We start from the raw sequence: 24,517 nt of genomic DNA on the forward strand, positions 1-24,517 counted from the left end.
ATTTCTCCTTCGCTTATGAAGCTTAGTTAGATAGCGAGGATGGGAAATTCCAGTTAAACTGAGTTAGCAGGATTCTGGCTAAAACTGGACAATGGAGAGACAAACACAGAAGCCCAAAAGCCAAGTCCTAGTTACAATGAGAACTCAGAAGAACCTGATCAAAGTTTGGTTAAGGGAAGAATCTTTGTTAGTAGTCAGAAACATTGAAGCTAAGTAAAATTTCCAGAATGCTTATGCATACCTAGCCACCTAACTGAAGTGATGTCATTTACTACAATATTTTCCACAATTCAACTTTTAGAACATATTTGTTTAATTTGTGATGCTCTTCTTAAAGATTTAGGAAACTGAAGCCAAACAGTCTTTCTGGGGGGAGTAGGGGTCTTTCTAGTTGTGTTACGGACAGAGGCTACGTTTTCTATACTGATTATTCTTTCAAAGAAAGGAATATAGCATTTTCTATAGGTCATAAATGCATGCACTTGAGAATAAGCCAAGGAATAAATTTATATTGTATAAATGAAGTAGTCAAAGGCACTGTGCAGCCTACCCTGAAACTTGTGGAACAAAGAGCATAATTCAGGGCAGAGGTGATTCTATAGCAGACACCAGCCCCAGAACATTTCATCAAAGAGAATGCTATGTGAAAGACTAATTACTCTGTTGAAAAAAGCACAACTGAAAATACTAATTAATTCACTCTACGATTAAAAAAAGTACTGATGATTTGTTGTTCAAATTGATTGAACTTAATACAGCTAAGACATTTTCAAGCCCTGGGAAGCTAGCTTCATTTTTAAAAATCATTGTGCATGATAGTTTTTTTGGCCATTTCTTTAATGACTAAGAATAAAGGGATTAGACTAGAGAGATTTAGAAGAAACAAGTTAGTATAAAACTGAGGGGCACCACTTTTCTTCTGTACTTGTTCTACAGGTTGCTGGGAAATTAACTTCAGCAATTCACTAAAGCCATAAACACAGTAGGGTTTTTCTTTTTTTTTAAATGAATTTATACCAGTTTATACAACTTTGTAAAGATATCATAAGTCAAGCAGCAGGAGTATTGGCACAGAGCTCCACCTCTGAAGAACCTGATGAAAACTCATCCTCTGTAACATCTTGTCAGGCTAGTCTTTGGATGGGAAGGTATATAATGCATAAGTACTGTACCCCAAAACTGCTCTCAGATACAATACCAACTGAGAAAAAAAAAAAGATTTAAGATGCCACAGTAGGGTTTTTCACAAGAGCAACCATAAAGCCACACCTTAAAGAAGAATGAAGTTAATAGGGCAGACTATTGAACATCTTAACTTATGCTAAAGATTTCCCTTTGTGAATAAAAATGTATTGATTAACTAACTGGCTATGTTGGCCAAAAAAATAATAGAACCGAGTGAGAGAATTAGGTGTGGAGATACCAGAACAGAACAAATCCATAAGACAGTCACACAAGCATAAATCTGATAGTCACACATCTCTAGCATATGAGTTCAAATAGATATTATTATTTTCGTATATATTAACACTACTAAGAAATTGTTTATTTTTAACTTTAAAAGTAAACATTTTATAGCACATTTTTGAGGATTCTGCGATTACTTAAAGTGAGACTCTGTTGTTTATGTTTTTTAAATTGAAGGGTTCAATACAAGAGTCCATAAATCACGTAAAATATAAAATAAAAATCACAGCTCACCCATTTAGTAAATGTCATAGAAGTACATTACAACATTGAAATTTGTTACCAGTGTGGTGATCTAAGATGCCTACTTTTTGATAGATGGATATAAACTATTTTAAAAATTAAGATATAAGAAATCGAAACAAAAAGAAGGCAGAAAATGAGCTTTTGAAATGAGAATTTTCAAATTGTAAAGACAGGTTCACTGTAGCCTCTCAATCAAACATGTATACCACCTAAAAATTATGTTGTAAAGATAGATACGTTTTATGCTCTGATGACTCCTGCTTATAAAATATGTATATAATAACAAAACAGAGCAGATCATCAAATTGAGGCATTAATGTATCCCATGGATTGACAAAGATACAGATTTTATTTCATTGTAATTTCAGGCTTTATAGCTACAAAGTTCATCAAGCCAATATTTTGAATGAATAACTTTCCTTCTGAAAGACTAATAACATTTTCTGTTTAACAATAATACTTCAAATTATACTATAAGGCTACAGTAATCAAAATAGCATGGTGCAACTCTGGGCACATTGACCATGGGTTAGCCTGCTCCATAAGGCATAGTAAATAATAATAATAATAAAACAGTACAAGAAACAGACACATAAACTAGTGAAATGGAGTAGAAAATCTAGAAATAAATTTGCACACCTATAACCATCTGATCTTCAACAAAATTAACAAAAATAAGCAAAAGAAAAAGAACTTCCCATTCAATAAATGGTGCTGGGATAACTGGCTAGCCATATGTGGGAGATTAAAACTGCGCCCCAACTTCTCATCATACACAAAAATTAACTCAAAATGGATTAAAGCTTTAAATATAAGACTTCAAACAATAAAAATCCTAGAAGAAAACCTGGGAAATACCCTTCTCAACATAGGCTTTGCTAAAGAATTTATGGCTAAGTCCCCAAAAGCAATGCAACAAAACCAAAAATTGACAAGTGGAGCCTAATTAAACTAAAGAGCTTCTGCACAGCGAAAGAAATTACCAACAGAGTAAACAGCCTACAGAATGGGAGAAAATATTTACAAACTTTGCATCTGACAAAAGTCTAATATCCAGAATCTACAAGGAACTTAAACAAATAAACCAGCAAAAGCAACGACAACAAAAATCTAATTAAAAAGTGAGCAAAGGACGTGAACCAGACATATCTCAAAAGAGGATGTGCAAGTGGCCAAAAAACATATGAAAAAATAACTCATTATCACTATCATCATATCACATTATCATCAGAAAAATGCAAATCAAAACCATAAAATAATCTCACACCAATCATAATGGCATAATAAAGTCAAAAAACAACAAATGTGGTTGGGACTGTAGAGAAAAGCGAAGGCTTATACACTGTCAGTGGGAACGCAAACTAGTTCAGCCACTCTAGAAAGCTGTTTAGAGATTTCTCGAAGAACTTAAAATACAGCTACCATTAGACTCAGTCATCCTACTACTTTGGGTATACTGGTATATACTTAAAGGAAAATAATTCATTCTATCAAAGATGCACACACCTGTATGTTCATTGCAATACTGTTCACAATAGGAAAGATATGGAATCAGCTTAGGTACCCATCAATGGTGCATTGAATAAACAAAATGTACATTTACACCATGGAATACTATGCAGCCATAAAAAAGAACAAAAACTTGTCCTTTGCAGCAACATGGATGGAGCTGGAGGCCATTAACCTAAGCAAATTAATAATGCAAGAACAGAAAAACAAATAGTCCATATTCTTATTTATAAGCAAGTGATAAACAATAAATACACATGAACATAAAAATGGGAACAATACACACTGGAGACCACTAGAAGGTGAGGGGGCGAGTGGGGCATAAGCTGGAGAACCACCTGTTGGGTACTATGCTTACTGTCTGGGTGATGGAATCATTAGAACCCCAAGCCAGAATGTCACGCAATTTACCCATGTAACAAATGTGCATGTGTACTCTTTAATTGACAATAAAATTTGAAATTTAAAAAAAAGAGGACCCAAAATGCCAAATGACCTTTCTCACTCAGCAATTAATTGTCCATTGCTAATCCAGCTGATAAATTCTCTCAGCCATGCCCACTACTGAGATAGAAGTTTAGTTACTTTTTTTAAATTAAAACTTTTTTTTTTTAGAGATAGAATCTCACTCACCCATGCTTGAATGTAGTGGAGCGATCATAGCTCACTGCTGCCTCGACCTCCTAGGCTCAAATGATCCTCCTGCCTCAACCTCTCAAGCAGCTAGGAAGTTAAACAACTTTTAAAGGCAGTCAAATTATAAAACTTTTCAGTTTTGTCTTGAGTCTGACCAATGATTCTCACTCTTGCATCCTTTCAGTCTCCTTTTACCCAACTACCCCCCACACCTGCAACATTAGTAAGACAAATGGAGAAAGTTCTTTTAGAGTGGGACAGAGAGGAGACTGTTTTTGCCAACTCTACAGTACATAAAGGATTTGAATTATAGAATAAGGATAAGTATAGAGTCAAAAAAGTTCACACTAGTGAAATATCAAATGTGTAGCCAGAGGAATGTTATTGTCATATAGACGGGGTGTCAAAGTTGGCTTTTTTGTTAAGGTTTATGTGCATATTTATGCACTATCAACCTTTGAAATCTGCCTCTCTTTATTAGGCAATTTTTATAATTAAAAAGAAATTAAAGCTAATCTCTAATGTATGCAGAATGATTGACAGGCTTTCATGTTGAACCTATCCCTTAATTGTCCAATTCATAAAAAACATGCCACCCATTTTATTATTTTAGGATGTTCATATTGTTGATTTACAAAATGTATGAGACTATAAAAAGGATTCAGTTCTGTTATCTGGCCATGGACTTGTCAAACTTCCCACGCAATCAAACGACTGCATAAAAGGATGGGTGTTGAGTTTTGTCAAAATAAAGTGGGAGGCTAGTTCTGGAGATAGAAATCATCCTTAGGGAAATACTACTCCACTGACAGTATTGTAGAATCCAAGCTTTGGTAGAAGTGTGTTTGTCTGGCTTCAACTCTTTAAGGTGCTATAGAGATGGCAATGTGACTTAACCAGTTAGTAGCCCTGGCCACAAACATGGAGAATTTAATGATGAAAATGTGTATCTTACACTACATTGAAATTAAGTCAATTTATAAATTTTTTAAAAGGTGAAACAATCAACTTTGATTTAAATGCTCTCGTGAGTAGGTACAAAAATGATATGAAAGTTTGTTTTTCATAGTTTGAAAAACATGTAAATCAAACTATTAGATTGGTGCAAAAGTTATTGCGAGTTTTGCTATAACACTGGCAAAAACCAATCTAATCTAATACATAATACGTAAACTTAATTAAGGTGTGCAAAATGTGTCCAATATAGTGATTTAGAGAAAGCACAGAAAAAGCTCTTGCTCCAACCAGATGGGAACTGTTCACCCAAATCCACTCAAATTCTGAGGGACATTAGTTCTCTCTGTTTTTCTAACCTAAATTCTCTATTTTATCCCTCTCTCATTCAAATGTTTCTGGCTTCTGATTTTCAATATAAAATTCCGGCCACTTCTAAGGCATATTACTTTAGCCCTCCATAATCTCTCTCTCTTTAGAAACACTTAACATTGCACCAAAAAGAGGACTTGGCACTTAGAAGGCACTCAAGAAATATTTCCTGAATAAAAGAGTAAACATGCACAGTGCTTTACAAAGTGGTCTTATACATAACTATGTTTTTGATACTGAGAGCAATCCCACATGCTGGGGATAAGACAGATATTATTCTTTTATTTTTATACTGGCTAACAAATTCAGATAGCTTTATGCCTTATCCTAGAAAGAGCACAGCCCAGGTGGGAACGTAGGTTTTGTACCTAATGTAGTTCTCTCACCCCTTCTCCTGCTAGCCCTTTGGCCTGGATTATTTGCATCCTGAAATTGCATGCAATAACGTATTCTTTTAAGAATGAAGTTATTCTGAAAGCGTCCATTTTTTATGTAATATTTTTAGAGACTAAACAATTTAAGACATTGCCTTATATGGAAGTAAAAATAGATATATTGAGAAGAATTCACAAGTCACATTATTTAAAAAAAGGATATATCAAAGATTGACATGGGACAAGCATGTATCTTTTAGAAAGCTTTCCTCTTCATATCTGTTCATGCTTTCCCAAAACACACACACACACACACACACACACACACACACACACACACACACACACAAACAGACACACACTGAGTTGAAGACAGTATTCAGCCCAGAAGAGAACCCAAGAATTACATACAAAAAGTGTAAATACAGAAACAAGAAACAAAAATGAAAAACAAATGAACCCTAACTGCATTCCAGGGAATGATTTCTACTCGGGTGTAGAAAAAGTGCAGAACACAATAGAGGGAATTTCAAGGTAACTCTAATGACCACGAAAGAAAATAAAGGTCAACAAAAAAATAATAATGGAAACATAATTTTATGCAAAGTGAAATGAACATAATAAAGCCTTCCTTATGTTAGCCATGAGTCAGAGAAGGCAATGTCTCATTTTGATTGTCTGCTCCACCCCATGTATACCAGAGGGAAGCCTGCCTTTTGACATAATCCATTCTTTATACAAAATCCCCAGTCAGTTCCCATTCAAAAGAGAGACGCATTTGGGAAACCAGTCTATATAAATATACGGGGATCCTTTCTAAGCTATGTAGAATCATAAACCTGGTCTTCTATTTGTTAACATAAACACAAATCAAGAATAGCAGAATTGAGGAAAAGCAAAAACCCAAAAGACAGTAGAGGATCCCAGGTTGAATCTGGGAAGAGAAAAAGGACATTAGTGGAAAAACTGGTGAAATCTGAACAAAATTTGTAGTTGAGTTAATAGTAATGTACCAATGTTTATTTCTTACTTTTGATAAATGCACTGTGGTAACCTTAGGGGAAGATGAGTGAAGCATATAGGGGAAACTCTGTACTATATTTGCGACTTTTCTGTAAATCTAAAATCATTGCAAAAACAATTAAAGATTTTTAAAAATCTGAAAGAAAGGATTAGGTGAACAAATGGCTGACAAAGTTTATTAAAAATATAGATCCTAAATTAAAAATAAGTCTAACTAACAGAATGATAACCATTCAAGTTTAGATTAGGGACTGAAAGATGAAAAGGAGGTCTCCCAAAATATAAAACAAGAAGAAAAAGATAGAAAATACTTAAAAATATTAAGAAGCATAAAGAGTTAATCAGAAGGTCCAATAGCCATCTAATAGTAGTTATATAGGAGAGACCACAATAAAAAAAGAAAATATATTAGAAAAACATTAATATTCAGAAATTTTCAGAAGTTAGAGAAGAATAAATCCTCAGAATTAAAGTTTCCATTGAGTGTAAGGCAGGATAAATAAAGATACACATTTATATATCGGGTTGCAATTTCAAAACCTCAAGGATACACCCCCCCACCAAAAAAAAAATCTTAAAGCTTTTGCAAGAGTGGAGGAGTCAGCTTGCCTGCAAATAAACCAAAATCAAATAGTTATCAAGAATGTGACTTGACCTCTATTTCAGATGACACTGGTTTCAATTCCGACTGTAACAGATCTTTATCATAAAACAGTGAACAAACCACTTCTGTTTTTAAGCCACATTTTTTTACTTGCATTATGGACAATAACAGAACATATTTCATTGGTTTAAGTATTAAATGATATCAATATATACGCTTAGTAACCTCGCTCTTTGTAAACTCTTGATAAATATTATCTTTATTATGATGATTAAGAATTCTATTGAGTGGAAAAATATTTTTTGAAAACTGAGGAAAAATGATTTTGAAGTTAAATTTCAATAAGCAGCCAAATTATTACCAAACATGGGAGAAGAATAATGACAATTTAAATTATAAACAGGCTCCAACAGTTCAACATTTGCAGACTGTATTGAAATAATTCCCTACAGATTTATAATATCCAAATGAAAAATGAACCCAAGAAAGAGAAAGACATGCAATATATAGATACAATAAAGTGGCAAAGTCAGAGTTGACGCTTCCAAAGATAGAGAAAAAAATTAAACCATGAAATAAAGGAACAAAAAGACCATTGAAGAAAGGACACTACATAAAGGTCTAAAATGAAGAGACAAATATGGACAATTGCCTCTAAAGTATATAGAACGAATTGCAATGGAAAACAACCAAACACTTAATGTAAGAAAATTATTTATAAATGAATGAAAATCAGAAGCTTCAGATTGAAAAAAACTATAGAGTTAGAGGGAAAATTAATTTTAAAATCTTAAAATTTCAAGACATAGCTTAGTGATATCATTAAATTATAAACTTTTAAAACTGCATAAAAATAGAAGGTGTTCACTTAGAAAGTATGTATGGGGTGCTGTGGGTAGTATGTAGTAGATTACAGAGTTATTGTCAACAATTTTGGAAGCCAGGGACAATGGAGCACCTTCTCTAGATTATAAGTTCTTTAAATTTGCTACATCCTTCAAAATTTTTCTCAGATATTATATTTCTAATGAGGTCTAGTCTGATCATTTACCATTTAAAACTCTAGTTTTTATACTTTCTAACATTTCACTCTTTACTCTCTTACCCCATGCAACTTGTTTTCTAATATGCAACATTATTTACCTATTTTCATGTGCATTGCTTTTTGTCAGTTTCACTCTACTAGACTGCAAGCTTTTGGGGGAATGTGCAATATGCCTAGGACCTGGCATGAGTAGATGTGCAATGGTTATTCATTAAAGGAATGATTAAATAAACATACACTGTTGGGAAGAGTATGGGAAATGGGTTCCCTCATACATGGCTGGTGGGTGGAGTGTGTAAACTGTAAATTGTTACAGGCTTTCAAATAGCAACTTGATAATATATTAAGCTTTAGAAATGCTCATATTCCCCTATTAAACTTTTATGTTTCTAAGTCTGCATTCTAGAAAATACGCCACATCTACAGAAAGACTTGTAGGATGATTTTTCACTGCAGCATTCTTTGCAATTGTTAAATATTGAAATAACCCAAATGTTCATAAAAGAGAAAAAAACTATGGTATATGTAATCTAGGTAAAACACTGTAGCATGTTTAAATGAACCATTTACATGAAAACAAAATAAAACAAAGCTGAATTATCTGGATATGCATATATAAACTAATATAAGTGAATAAAAAGGATCAGAAAGGGCACAGACTAAGTAGTTAAATGGTTACTTGGAACAACACTGGAAGAGCAGAGAAGGATTAAGTGATGAAAAGTATAGGAAGACTTCCACCATTTACTACACATCCATATATTTCTACATTGTCTGAATTTTTTACAGTGAGGATTTTTCAGATTTTATTGTGTAATATCTTTATGATTGAAAATAAAACAAAACAAATTCTCCATCATAAGAATTTTTTCTAATGAATGATAAAAATGTTTATGATAATATTGATGTCTATTGTTTGTTGTAGCAATGTTACAATAATATATAGCCATTATAATATTATTAATTCTAGCATTTGTTAAAGGCTTATAGTGAGGCTCCTTGCAAATGAATGTACTTACATTATTTCATTTGGTCTTTAAAACCATTCTGGTACTATTGTAATCCTTTTTTATAGGTGAGAATACTGGGGTTTAGACAGGTTAAATAACTTACCCAAAGTTCCGTGGCAAGTATGCAGCAAATTAAGATATGAGTCACATACCATTTTTTTTTTAACTTTCCAAAATCCTGCTTCCTAGGCTGTTCTAGTTTTTGTTGTTTTTATTTTTTGGGGGGTTGATTAGGAACAAAAACTATATCTTATACAAAATTGTGTCTCTACATATAGGAGAACTAAATAAAGGTCCTTGGATTATGACTTGAAAAGTGCATAAAGGATATCTACACTATTTTTATGGACATATGCTGCACATTATGATTCAATGCAGGTCTTTTACAATGGCATGATTTTCTCTATTTTAATGATGACATAGCAAAGATTGACTAACAGTTATATCTGCACAAGATTAGAATGCTGTTGGCTTTCCTCCCTGAAAGTTTATATTTTCAACCTGTGGTTACAAAAGTGAATTAAATGTACATTTTTTAGACTTACATTGAACTTTTCTGATGTTCCTAGTTAAATAATGAAACTTAGAATTAATGCTTTAATTTTCCTAAGCTATTTAGTTTGTCTGTACTTTCTCTTAATAACGCTTTAGTAATAAATTAGATTCCAAACTGTGTATCTTACCTATACTTAGTTGCAATTTGTGGGATCTGCTTTTTCTATTTTAAATGTGTGCTTTGCTTTAGAAAACCAATAAAGAAATATTAAAAGCATAAATTAAGGCAAACACAAGGCTCTGGAGGAATTTCCAATATTAGATTTGAACACATTTTAAATGAAGAACATATTTCAGGCTCTGAATAGAACCAAATGATAGAAAAGAAACAGCCCATTTACATTCAACCAGTGGCCTTAAGTTTAGGTTCAAATATTTGAGATACTGAATATTGAGTCATCAATCAAACTTCTGATTAGTGGATACTTTCGCTCCCATTAATTTGCCCAACAGAATCAGTGACTATTTCATAAGCATTAATAGGTTATATTTTCCTTTTCAATACAATGAGTTTACAGAAGTACCATGAGTACATGTTTGTATGTTGTTTTCTTGGTATTGACAATTGCTTCCCACTATATTGTGAGTTTCTTGTTGGGCCCCTGCTAAGTCTCTTGGCTGGCTGAAGTCAGAGGTTGGACCCGTGATGATGGAACTGGGTAAAAGTGACTGATTCCCAGAGGTTTTCATGGCTGACCTTGACTTCATTAGTTAGAAACTAAAATCAAATCTAACTGGTTTGTAATAGCTTGACTATTTTCTTTGTTTGTTTGTTTGTTTGTTTGTTTTTGAGATGGAGTCTTGCTCTGTCGCCCAGGCTGGAGTGCAGTGGTGCGATCTCTGCTCACTGCAACCTCCGCCTCCCGGGTTGAAGCAATTCTCCTGCCTCAGCCCTCTTGAGTAGCTGGGATTACAGGCATGCACCACCACACCCGACTAATTTTTTTTTTTTTTGTATTTTTGGTAGAGACTGGGTTTCACCACATTGGTCAGGCTGGTCTTGAACTCCTGACCTCATGATCCGCCCACCTTGGCCTCCCAAAGTGCTGGGATTACAGGCATGAGTCACCACACCTGGCCCTCACTATTTTCATTAAGGTAATTTCCTCCTGAAAGGAGGGATACTTTCTTTCCTCTGTAATTTCTCATATTCTTCTATCTCACTAGGTGAATGAAAATGTATTTAACATAGTCCTCTTTAAATTAAGCCTCCCTTTCTTCTTCTCTGATAAAATGGGATATCACTTTCTCATCATATTCTGAATTTATAGGACCTTAAAAGAAAATTAAATAAAATCTGAGTTTGATGAATGATCCAAATGTACTGAGTTAGGTGGTATGGGAGTTGAGGGAAAACAAACAGACTTTTATTCTCTATTTTCCTCCTTTTTACCTCTCCATTTCTTGGAATAAAAGATGCAAAAAATTAACTTAAAGGTAGAACTTTATCTTTTAAAAAGTGAGATTCAAGTTTTAAAGTATATAGTAGGAAGAAGAGGGGGGAAAGGAGTGATGTAAGAGATCTAGATCAATGATTTATGCCATAGTTTTATATTGCATCTCCTTGTTGTAAGACTACTACCCACGTGCTAAACACCTTTTCTGCAATTTTTAAGATGGGTACTTACTTCCTATTGTTAATTCCTTTCTAATTCCCAGAAATGAACAAGAATGTGAAAAGAAGCAAAATAATCAACAAACCGTTTTTGAAAATGCATTAATTTTTTTAAATGATAGAAATTCAAATACTGTCTGATTTTATTGATTCTATGAATAAATGTGGTCAAAAGAGTGATGCATTAAGTATGTGTGGACAGGAAGGCTGCTAAGGAGTGTCTCTCCACCTGTAATCATGCTAGGCAAGGAAAATTGGTCTGAGATCAAAATGGGTCACAGTGTCTCACTTGCATTTGTTTCACAAGGATATTACCTAGGTTATGATTTTAGGAGCGTCAAAGACCCTAAAGTACTTGCTTCAAGTCAGTCTCTGGAATGATCCGTAATTAGAAAACATTTTTAAATAATTTAAGATATTTTGCTTTCAGAAAGCTTCTGGCTAAATTTTCTGTCTTCTAGCTTTTCTTGCTTACTTTTTTCTTCCTTTATTTCTACCCACAAACACTTATTAAGTATTTGCTCTATGCCAGAATCTGATTGGAAGTGAGGATAGGAAATCATATAAAGCCCCTGCACTCAACTGTAGAATACAGATTGGGTCACATTTGTAAATAAGTAAATACAGCAACATTTTATGTATGATAACATGGTTGTACCTATGTGGCACATCAGGATCTTAAAGGAGAGAGGAATCTGAAAGTGTCCTCTAGGAGAATTAACATATTAAGTCATTAGTGAAGCACAGATTAGCTTTCATCACAAAACTAAAACTAATTAATTTTGGCAGGAGCTAAAAATATTTGTTTAGGAAATGAGGTAAGGAATAGGTTAGGGTGGGTCAGTATCAGACACATTTACAAATATATGTATTTTGTACCCCCAAAAGTGATTAAATTAATAAGAAGTTCCAGAAGGATGCCATCAGGATGTAAAGGAGGAAGAGGTTCCTTCCAGCAAGGAAATACGAAAAGACTGTACACAAGAGGTAGAATTTTTCTCTGGATCTTAAAAATTAGAAATAATATAGATTTATGAAACTGAGAAAGAGAACTTCTAGGCAGTGGGGAGATTACCAAAAAAAACATACAAACCTATATACTGCTGCATATGCAGCAACAAATAAAATTGTTCATTTTTTCTGAATAAAGGATATATAAAGTAGCATAGTAGGGAATATACTTGGAAAGGATAAAGGGAAATTAAGTTATTTCTGATCGATTGCTTGATAGTATGGCACCTAGTGAATATCCTGATTTTAGCATTCATCATATTTGATTCACCATATCTTAGGAATCATATTTGTAATTACTTGTTCACATAATTGATTTTCTCTCAGAGCTGGATATTTTCTCAAGATTTGGGGCTGACTATTCATTGTTAAAATTACAGAACCCAGCTCAATCTCACAAAAATTACTGACCACTTACTATGATGCAGAGTGCTAAATACATTAAAAGGGACAAGTAAAAAAAAAAAATACAAAAAACTTCCTACTGGGAAAATATAAAAAACAAAAATAAATGATTAAAATATATTTCAAGGGTGGGAAAATTATACCTTTAAATACGAAAGACCTCACCATTAAGATGCCATTTGTGCTAAGACTTGTAAGAGAAGGAACTATTCATACAGGTATTCAGCAGAAGCAAAGCTAGGCAATGGGAATAGCAGGTGCAAAAACACTGAGGCTTAAGTCTGGCTAAAAACTGAGGTTGATCAAGAGACTGGTATTGATGACATCAGTTGGTGGGTACCATAAGATGAAGTTGGAGAGATAATGTGGAGTAAGAAAAGAGGGTAGCAGATTGTGTATGTTGATTAAAATGTGTTTACTCGGTAATTCAGAGTAAAATGTGGCTTTTACTCAGAATGAGATGGGAAGCCATTGGAGAAGTTTGAGGAAAAAATAAAAAACCTTTTTGGTTTTTTATATTTTAAAAACCAACAAAACCATATTTTATATTTAAATAAATATAATATTTATATTACATTAAAATATAAAAAAACCATTTTTTATGTTTTAAAAACCAACAAAAATTGGTTTCATATATTTTATAAAGATTAGTCAGGGTAGATGGCAGCTACAGCAATATGTGTGTGTGTGTGTGTGCGTATTTCCTTGACACCCTCCCTGTACACACACACACACACACACACACACACACACACAAAGAGATAAAGCAACTGGAATAGCAAAACCCCAACCCATAGACAGCATCTGCAAGTAAACCAGAGGATAAGATTTCCATACAAATTCCAAATCATGAGTGAATGCAGAAAAACCACTGACAGCAACAAGGTCTGCCGTGTATCAGCAACTATTCAGAAAAAAAAAAAAAAAAAAAATGGAAGGCAAGCAAAAGCATTATGCAAAGCCTGAGAACTAGAAAACTCCCCATTTGAAAGGTTTTCAAAGGAAAGCTCAGTGGGTCAATTTGTGGTCAGCATCCAAAACTGGGAAGTGGCTTTTTCAGGTTATATTTCATGGATGAGTGCAAGCTTGGAGGAAGATTGAGTTGTCTGGACCATGAGAATTCTCCTTTCTAATCCAAGGCCCTGTATTGAGAGGAAATTCCTGTGTGCCTGCCTTTAAGGCAGATGGGGGTGAGGAAACAGAAGAAACAGTTAAAAGTAGGGGAGAGGACAGAGCTAGAATATCTTAGTTACTTCCAAGACATTTTTGAACACTTTAAAATAACTAAAGAGAAATCTCTAGAATGCGAGGCTTAAAAGATGTCCCGCCCATGTTTTCCTTTGAGGAGAAGAAAAGCCCATTTCACTTAAACATGAATAGTCCATAAAGATCCAGTAGAATTTCACACAAATTAGTTTTTGGAGGAGGAGAGAGATAGAGAATGAGAGAGAGAGAGAAAGAGAGAGAGAATGATAAGTAGAATAACATCTCTTCAGTCTCTTATGTCTTGGGACATAAGTCATGTCCCAACTTAGTTGTGTCCACTGAAAAGTACTAGAAACAATACCCATCAAAGAACACTAGTAGTGCCTAGATTATTATCTCCATAGCACATTTACCACTAAAAGGGAGCAGGGCTCATTAAATGGCTGATTCTAGGTTCAGAGCAAGAAATATACAAAACGAGCCTGGAAACTGTCATACCAGAAATTAAGGAAGTTAAAACCACTAGGCTCATGGCAAAATGACTTAGGAGCCATCTTCAATGGGTGCCTACTGACAAACTATGTTACAATTTCAGTATCAATACGAATAATAACTTCAATAAACACATACCTTATAATTCGTGAATTCATATTCATTTAATTGCCATTCAGAATGGCAATTATTAAAAAGTCAAGAAACAACAGATGTTGGCAAGGTTGCAGAGCGATAGGAACATTTTTACACTGTTTATGGGAATGTAAATTAGTTCAGCCATTGTGGAAGACAGTGTGGCAATGCCTCAAAGATTTAGAACCAGAAATATCATTTGACCCAATAATCCCATTACTGGGTATATACCCAAAGGAATATAAATCATTATATTATAAAGATACATGCATGCTTATGTTCATGGCAGCACTAATCACAATAGCAAAGATATGGAATCAACCCAAATGCACATCGATGAGAGACTGGATAAAGAAAATGTGGTACATATACACCACAGAATACTATGCAGCCATAAAAAGGAATGAGATCATGTCCTTTGCCAGGACATGGTTGAAGCTGGAAGCCATTATCCTCAGCAAACTAATGCAGGAACAGAAACCAAACACTGCATGTTCTCACTCATAAGTGGGAGCTGAACAATGAGAACACATGGACACAGGGAGGAGAACATCCCTCACTGGGGCCTGTTGGAGGAGGGCAGGGAGGGGAGAGAGCATTAGGGAAAAGAGCTAATGCATGCTGGGCTTAATACCTAAGTGATGGGTTGATAGGTGCAGTAAACCATCATGGCACACGTTTACCTATGTAACAAACCTGCACATCCCACACATGTCCCCCAGAACTTAAAAATAACGGCATATAACTATAAGTAAAAATAAAAAAATTGCTTATTGGAGTCGAGCCTCATTCTGTGTTCTCCCTTTGAGAACACCTAACCAAAAATCCAAATGTATGAAATACCTAACTTGTGAAGGGTTTACCTACTTTACAAATTTATTACTATTTTGTTATAAAAATTAAAAGTAATATCGATATAATACTGTATTGATATTAAATATATCAATAGTGTATTGATAGATACAGTATATGATCAATACAGTATTATGTATCAATATAACAGTCTTGATATTAAATATTCACTATAACAGGATATTTGAAAAATACAACTTTTCATGAAATAACTTCACTTGGAGAACTGATTTTAGTTTTTGCCTACTCACAGATATATGTTTTTTTAGTTCCAATCATAGTATGATACAATTTTGTAACACATCTGTTTCTGTAATAATAATATAAAATAAACACTATTTTAAGAGGTCATATGATCTTTTTGGTCATTGTTTTAATATCACATAACTTTGGGTCAAGTAGATATTGATTGAACTAATAATTTTCCTTTGATATTTCTGGTGGCTATCATTTTTCTGTAATATTAAAAATAGCATCTCTCTCTCTCTTCCTCTCTCTCTCTTATTCATGGAGTTTTTTAAAAAAATTCTTTTAGATGATTTTCTCTAGCACATATTTTCTAAAACTTAGCAGTTATAAGTGTTCGTGAAATTATCAAATTATTTTCTAAAAGGTCGTGGCCATTTATATTCCCTTACAGCAATGCCTGTGTGCCAATTTGTCTGTACCTTTGCCAACCTTGCTTATATTGTTAAAATATGCTTTAGCAATTTCAGATTTTATTTCATTGTTTTACTTGTATTTATTTATGTAATTGTAAGACATAACCTTTTAAAATTATTGTTTCCTCTTGTGAACCTGATTTATCTCATGAACATTATCTATTAGTGTTTTAATGTTATTTCATAACAACTTGCATGCTACCTTATATTAATCTTTGTCCTGCTTACTGAGATATTTTTTCAATCTTAGCAGGAATTATTTATTTTAACAAAAGATTCATAATTAACTTTCATAGTCATGTAAAACCTAACCCTACTTAAATAATAATGTATGCACAACTTCCCATATACTCAACAATTGTAAAAGATGACATTTATAATCTATTATATCATCTATGTAGTGAATTTAGCTCAATATTCACAAGTATTATTGTAATGGCAAAAATGTATAGAACACAAGTGTAAATCTCTTTCATGTATTAAAACTCAATTATCACAACAACCCTCTGAGCTAGGTATTATTAACACTAAATATATCAAGATTCCCAATTAATAATAGAAAATAGATCATCAGACACCATGGATACATGAGTACTTAAAGAATAATTAGACAGACAATACAAAAGTCACATTTTGGAGGAAAATTTTAAAAGCATTTTTATTGTTGCTAGTTAGTCTTTTGTACACGAAGAAAAGAAGCAGAATTTGAACTGTAGGAATCTTGTCCTTTTCTTATCAGGTTGTAGTGGCCTTTAAACATGTACCACCCTTGTTCTCATTTCAGTGTTTTATGCAGTAATGGCCATTGCTCCAATGTCTTCCTTTACTGATGCTTTACTTTGTACTGCTGATGTGCAGTAGGCAGAGAAGTTAGATATACTCTAAATCAGGCAATAGGGAAAGACTTTGAGGTCAGCCATTGGCCATATAAAATACTCTCACTGGGGCTCTTTATTTTTTGTTTATAAACAAAGCTTCAGTGTGGAGAATGGTCTCACTTAATCCTCTTTCTCTGGTTTATCTGGAATGGAAAGTATTGACCTCAGTGCCACTGAGCCCTGAAAGGAAAAGAAAAAGATTTGGATCTCTTGATGTCACTGGGAGTGAATGAGAAATGAACATTTTTAACTAGGACTTTGGCAAACTTGTCAGATAAGCAAACTCCTTTTTTTATAAAAAATGCTCTTTAAAGCACGAACTGCTTCACGTAGATAAAACTGCTTGACTTCTTTTTTAGTAACATTTGCTAAATACTGCAGTCCAAAGTCAGATATTTGTAAAATATATTCTTTATTTGAGACTGAAGTCCTTGCTATTTTGTTTCTTTTCTTTGGCTGAAAACATGCTGGATACTTTTGCAGTGAATGGAATTAATTATTAATCAAGTACTGTTGGCATATTCTGTGCTATATACACACTTAATAGAGGAGACACAGTTCTTGCCCTAAATACCTTTTATTCTGTGTTCGACAAAATGACAATACACTTTGTACCCAGTCCTGGTAGTATTTTTACACTGCAATGTGGTGTAAGATTGTCATTTCATTTGGCTCACACCCATAGTTTCCTTTACTGGACAATTGCTTGGCAGTGTTCAAGGACATAAATTGTGAGGAGAGTTCTGAATAGTAAAAATGAAAACAAAATCAAACAAAAAGCAGAGTCTGAGGTTCCCAAAGGAAGATACTGGGTCATGAGTGATGTAAGTAGGAGTGGTGAGAAAAACCTCAGCTAAAGTGGAAAGAAAGCATTGAAACAAATATGGAACGAAGAATGAGGTAGTTTTCTTACTAGAAGCTGAAGAAAGAAAAGTCTTATTCAGAGGTTGGTTTTTAATTCTTTTACCGATCTCATCCTCTGTTTATTTAATTCCTTCTGCCTATTATGTAAAGTATCATCATCTAAGAATGCTAAGCATTTTACACAGTTCTCACCATTTCTTAATGTTTAATTTAAAAATATCTTTTAAATTTAATTGCAATTTTTATCAAGACAATGTCTGCTTAGTTAGGAAAATCAAACAGTAGCACAGGCATGTAATAAAAATAAAAAACCTTTTTTAATGGCCACTGCCAGAGATGACAAAGTATAATTTTCAAAAGTGGTAAAATCATATCCTTCATCCAGATATAAAATGAATATACAACAAATATTTTATTTAATTCATTAATTACTAAGGCAATCATTTTTAAAGGAGAATCACAAAACTAGACAAATATGTAAGCTCATTAGAAATTATTTGCATTATTGTTAGTTTCCTGGAAATTTCTTCTTTCTCTACAGAGGTGCAAAATAGCTGAAAGTCAGTGAAAGGCAAGAGTCCTGTGGAATTTTATTATCCGGAAGGATATGCTCTGAACAATGCAGGTTCATTTATTGATGTCACCTCATGATTTTTTTTTCAGTCCATTCCGAAGTCTTTCACAATTTTTCCTCACAGAGACCACCATGTTCTACTCTTGCAGCTATTTTAGTATTTAGCCCCATGTTTATTTTATTTTATATATTTTATATTTTCAACTTTTATTTTAGGTTCAGGGGTACATGTGCAGGTTTGTTATATAGGTAAATTATATGTCATGAGAATTTGGTGTATAGATTATTTCATTGCCCAGGTAATACACATAGTACTCGAATAGGTAGTTTTTCAATCCTTTCCTTCCTCCCACCCTCCACCCTCAAGTAGGCCCTGGTGTCTATTGTCCCCCTCTTTGTGTCCATGTGTATTCAGTGTTTATCTCCACTTATAAGTGAGAACATGCAATATTTGGTTATCTGTCCCTGTGTTAGTTCACTGGAGACAATAGCCTCCAGCTCCATCCATGTTGCTGCAAAGGACATGATCTTGTCCTTTTCTATGGCTGTATAGTGTTCTACGGTAAATAGGTACCACATTTTCTTTATCAAGTCTATTGTTGACGTACCCCAGATTTTATAATAGCACACTTTATGCAGTTTTTCCATAATTGTTCAAGTTTACATATGAGTTATTGACATTTGTTATATAGAAAATGAGGATTTAATTCTCATATGTGACTCTTCACACAAGTTCTTCTTTCCCTGTCTCAATCATCATCAAATTCTCACCAAATTTGGGCTGATTCTCTATGTGGCTGACGTTCTGGGATTTTCTTACAGAATACATATGAATTAATTCCTTCTACATGCTTCTTCTGCTAGGGCCTCTATTTTCACGATCCTATATCTTCTTTTTTTGGAGTGAAATTTTTTTTTATTATACTTTAAGTTCTGGGACACATGTGCACAATGTGCAGGTTTGTTACATAGGTATATATGTGACATGTTGGTTTGTTGCAACCATCAACTCATCATTTATATTAGGTATTTTTCCTAATGCTATCCCTCCCCTCACCCCCCACCTGCTGACAGGCCCCTCCCTGTGTCCATGTGTTCTCATTGTTCAGCTGCCACTTATGAGTGTGAACATGTGGTGTTTGGTTTTCTGTCCTTGTGATAGTTTGCTGAGAATGATGGATTCCAGCTTCATCCATGTCCCTGCAAAGGACATGAACTCATCTTTTTTTATGGCTGCATAGTATTCCATGGTGTATATGTGCCACATTTTCTTTATCCAGTCTATTATTGATGGACATTTGGGTTGGTTCCAAGTCTTTGCTATTGTGAATATTGCCACAATAAACATATGTGTGCATGTGTCTTTATAGTAGCATGATTTATAATCCTTTGGGTAGATACCCAGTAATGAGATTGCTGGGTCAAATGGTACTTCTAGTTCTAGATCCTTGAGGAATCGCCACACTGTCTTCCACAATGGTTGAACTAATTTACACTCCCACCAACAGTGTAAAAGCATTCCTATTTCTCCACATCCTCTCCAGCATCTTCCTGACTTTTTAATGATCGCAGTTCTAACTGGTGTGAGATGGTATCTCATTGTGGTTTTGATTTGCATTTCTCTAATGACCAGTGATGATGAGCTTTTTTTCATAGGTCTGTTGGTTGCATAAATGGCTTCTTTTGAAAAGTGTCTCTTCATATCCTTTGCCCACTTGTCGATGGGGTTGTTCGTTTTTTCTCATAAATTTTTCTTGTAAATTTCTTTGTAGATTCTGGATATTAACCCTTTGTCAGATGAATAGATTGCAAATATTTTCTCCCATTCTGTAGGTTGCCTGTTCACTCTGATGATAGTTTCTTTTCCTGTGCAGAAGCTCTTTAGTTTATTTAGATCCCATTTATCTATTTTGGCTTTATTGCTTTTGGTGTTTTAGTCATGAAGTCTTTGCTCATGCCTATGTTCTGAATGCTATTGCCTAGGTTTTCTTCTAGGGTTTTTATGGTATTAGGTCTTACGTTTCAGTCTTTAATCCATCTTGAGTTAATTTTTGTATAAGGTGTAAGAAAGGGATCCAGTTTCGGCTTTATGCATATGGCTAGCCAGTTTTCCCAACACCATTTATTAAATAGGCAATCATTTCCCCATTGCTTGTTTTTGTCAGGTTTGTCAAAGATCCGATGGTTGTAGATGTGTGGCATTATTTCTGAGGCCTCTGTTGTGTTCCTTTGGTCTATATATCAGTTTTGGTACCAGTACCATGCTGTTTTTGTTACTGTAGCCTTATAGTATAGTTTGAAGTCAGGTAGCATGATGCTTCCAGCTTTGTCCTTTTTGCTTAGGATTGTCTTGGCTATGCAGGCTCTTTTTTGGTTCCATATGAAATTTAAAATATTTTTTTCTAATTCTGTGAAGAAAGTCAGTGGTAGCTTAATGGGGATAGCATTGAATCTATAAATTACTTTGGGTATTATAGCCATTTTCACAATATTGATTCTTCCTATCCATGAGCATGGAATGTTCTTCCATTTGTTTGTGTCATCTTTTATTTTTTGAGCAGTGGTTTGTAGTTCTCCTTGAAGAGGTCCTTCACATCCCTTGTAAGTTGTATTCCTAGGCATTTTATTCTCTTAGTGGCAATTGTGAAGGGGAGTTCACTCATGATTTAGCTCTCTGTCTGTTATTGGTGTATAGGAATGATTGTGATTTTTGCACATTGATTTTGTATCCTGAGACTTTGTTGAAGTTGCTTATCAGCTTAAGGAGATTTTGGGCTGAGACGATGGGGTTTTCTAAATATACAACCATGTCATCTGCAAACAGAAACAAATTGACTTCCTCTTTTCCTAATTGAATACGCTTTATTTCTTTCTCTTGCCTGATTGCCCTGGCCAGAACTTCCAACACCATGTTGAATAGGAGTGGTGAGAGAGGACATCCTTGTGCTGGTTTTCAAAGGGAATGCTTCCAGTATTTGCCCATTCAGTATGATATTGGCTGTGGGTTTGTCATAAATAGCTCTTATTATTTTGAGATACATTCCATCAATACCTAGTTTATTGAGTTTTTAGCATAAAGGGCTGTTGAATTTCGTTGAAGGGCTTTTCTGCATCTATTGAGATAATCATGTGGTTTTTGTTATTGGTTCTATTTATGCGATGGATTACGTTTACTGATTTGCCTATGTTGAACCAGCCTTGCATCCCATGGATGAAGCCGACTTGATGGTGGTGGATAAGCTTTTTGATGTGCTGCTGGATTTGGTTTGCCAGGTTTATTTTATTTATTTATTTTTGAGACAGAATCTTGCACTGTTGCCCAGGCTGGAGTGCAGTGGTGCAATCTTGGCTCACTGCAAGCTCCGCCTCCTGGGTTAACGCCATTCTCCTGCCTCTGCCTCCCAAGTAGCTGGGACTACAGGCTCCCGCCACCACATCCTAATTTTTTGTACTTTTAGTAGAGACGGGGTTTCACTGTGTTAGCCAGGATGGTCTCCATCTCCGACCTTGTGCTCTACCTGCCTCGGCCTCCCAAAGTGCTGGGATTACAGGCGTAAGCCACTGCACCTGGCCTTTGCCAGTTTTTTATTCAGGATTTTCTTATCTATATCATCAGGGGTATTGGCCTAAAATTCTCTTTTTTTGTTGTGTCTCTGCTAGGTTTTGGTATCAGGATGACGCTGGCCTCATAAAATGAGTTAGGGAGGATTCCTTATTTTCCTATTGATTGCAATAGTTTCAGAAGGAATGGTACCAGCTCCTCTTTTACCTCTGGTAGAATTCAGCTGTGAATCCATCTGGTCCTGGACTTTTTTTGGTTGGTAGGCTATTAATTATTGCCTCAATTTCAGAACCTGTTACTGGTCTATTCAGAGATTCGACTTCTCCCTGGTTTAGTCTTGGGAGGGTGTATATGTCTAGGAATTTATCCATTTCTTCTAGATTTTCTAATTTATTTGCATAGAGTTGTTTACAGTGTTCTTTGATGGTAGTTTGTGTTTCTGTGGGATCTGTGGATGATATCCCCTTTATCATTTTTTATTGCATCTATTTGATTCTTCTCTCTTTTCTTCTTTATTAGTCTTGCTAGTGGTCTATTTTTTTGATCTTTTCAAAAAAGCCAGCTCTGGATTCATTGATATTTTTGAAGGGGTTTTTGTGTCTCTATCTCCTTCAGTTCTGTTCCGATCTTAGTTATTTCTTGTCTTCTGCTAGCTTTTGAATTTGTTTGCTCTTGCTTCCTTAGTTCTTTTAATTGTGATGTTAGGATGTCGATTTTAGATCTTTCCTGCTTTCTCTTGTGAGCGTTTAGTGCTATAAATTTCCCTCTACACACTGCTTTAAATGTGTCCCAGAGATTCGGGTACATTGTGTCTTTGTTCTCATTGGTTTCAAAGAACATCTTCATTTCTGCCTTCATTTTGTTATTTACCCATTAGTCATTCAGGAGCAGGTTGTTCAGTTTCCATGTAGTTGTGCGGTTTTGAGTGGGTTTCTTAATCCTGAGTTCTAATTTGATTGCACTGTGGTCTGAGAGACAGTTTGTTGTGATTTCTGTTCTTTTACATTTCCTGAGGAGTGTTTTACTTCCAATTATGTGGTCAATTTTAGAATAAGTGCAATGTGGTGCTGAGAAGAGTGTATATTCTGTTGTTGGGGTGGAGAGTTCTGTAGATGTCCATTAGGTCCACTTGGTCCAGAGCTGAGTTCAAGTCCTGGATATCCTTGTTAATTATCTGTCTCATTGATCTGTCTAATAAAGACAGTGGGGTGTTAAAGTCTCCCACTATTATTGTGTGGGAGTCCAAGTCTCTTTGTAGGTCTCTAAGAACTTGCTTTATTAATCTGGGTGCTCCTGTATTGGGTGCATATATATTTAGTATAGTTAGCTCTTCTTGTCGAATTGATCCCTTTACCATTATATAAGGGCCTTCTTTGTCTCTTTTGATCTTTGTTGGTTTTAAGTCTGTTTTATCAGAGACTAGTATTGCAAGACCTGATTTTTTTTTTTTTTTTTTTTTTTTTTTTTTTTGCTTTCCATTTGCTTGGTAGATCTTCCTCCATCCCTTTGTTTATTTATTTATTTATTTATTTATTGAGATGGAGTTTCACTCATGTTGCCCAGGCTGGAGTGCGATGGCACAATCTTGGCTCACTGCAACCTCTGCCTCCTGGGTTCAAATGATTCTTCTGTCTTAGCCTCCTAACTAGCTGGGATTACAGGCATGTGCCACAATGCCCAGCTAATTTGGTATTTTTAGTAGAAATGGGGTTTCTCCATGTTGGTCAGGCTGGTCTCGAACTCCTGACCTCAAGTGATCTGCCCACCTGCAGCCTCCAAAAGTTCTGGGATTACAGGTGTGAGCCATCGCGCCTGGCCCCATCCCTTTATTTTGTGCCTATGTGTGTCTTTGCACATGAGGTGGGTCTCCTGAATACAGCGCACAGATGGGTCTTGACTCTTTATTCAATTTGCCAGTCTGTGTCTTTTAATTGGGGCATTTAGCCCATTTACATTTAAGGTTAATATTGTTATGTGTGAATTTGATCCTGTCATTATGATGCTAGCTGGTTATTTTCCCCGTTAGTTGATGCAGTTTCTTCATAGTGGTGATGGTCTTTACAATTTTTACAGTGGCTTGTACCAGTTGTTCCTTTCAATGTTTAGTGCTTCCTTCAGGATCTCTTGTAAGGCAGGCCTGGTGGTGACAAAATCTCTCAGCATTTGCTTGACTGTAAAGGATTTTATTTCTCCTTCACTTATGAAGCTCTTAGTTTGGCTGAATATGAAATTCTGGGTTGAAAATTCTTTTCTTTAAGAATGTTGAATATTGGCCCCCACTCTCTTCTGGCTTGTAGGGTTTCTTCTGAGAGATCCGCTGTTAGTCTGATGGGCTTCCCTTTGTGGGTAACCTGACCCTTCTCTCTGGCTGCCCTTAACATTTTTTCCTTCATTTCAACCTTGGTGAATCTGGCAATTACGTGTCTTGGGGTTGCTCTTCTCGAAGAATATCTTCGTGGTGTTCTC

This window comes from Gorilla gorilla, chromosome 10 (genome assembly GCF_029281585.2).
Source record: "Gorilla gorilla gorilla isolate KB3781 chromosome 10, NHGRI_mGorGor1-v2.1_pri, whole genome shotgun sequence".
NCBI classification, from domain to species: domain Eukaryota; kingdom Metazoa; phylum Chordata; class Mammalia; order Primates; family Hominidae; genus Gorilla; species Gorilla gorilla.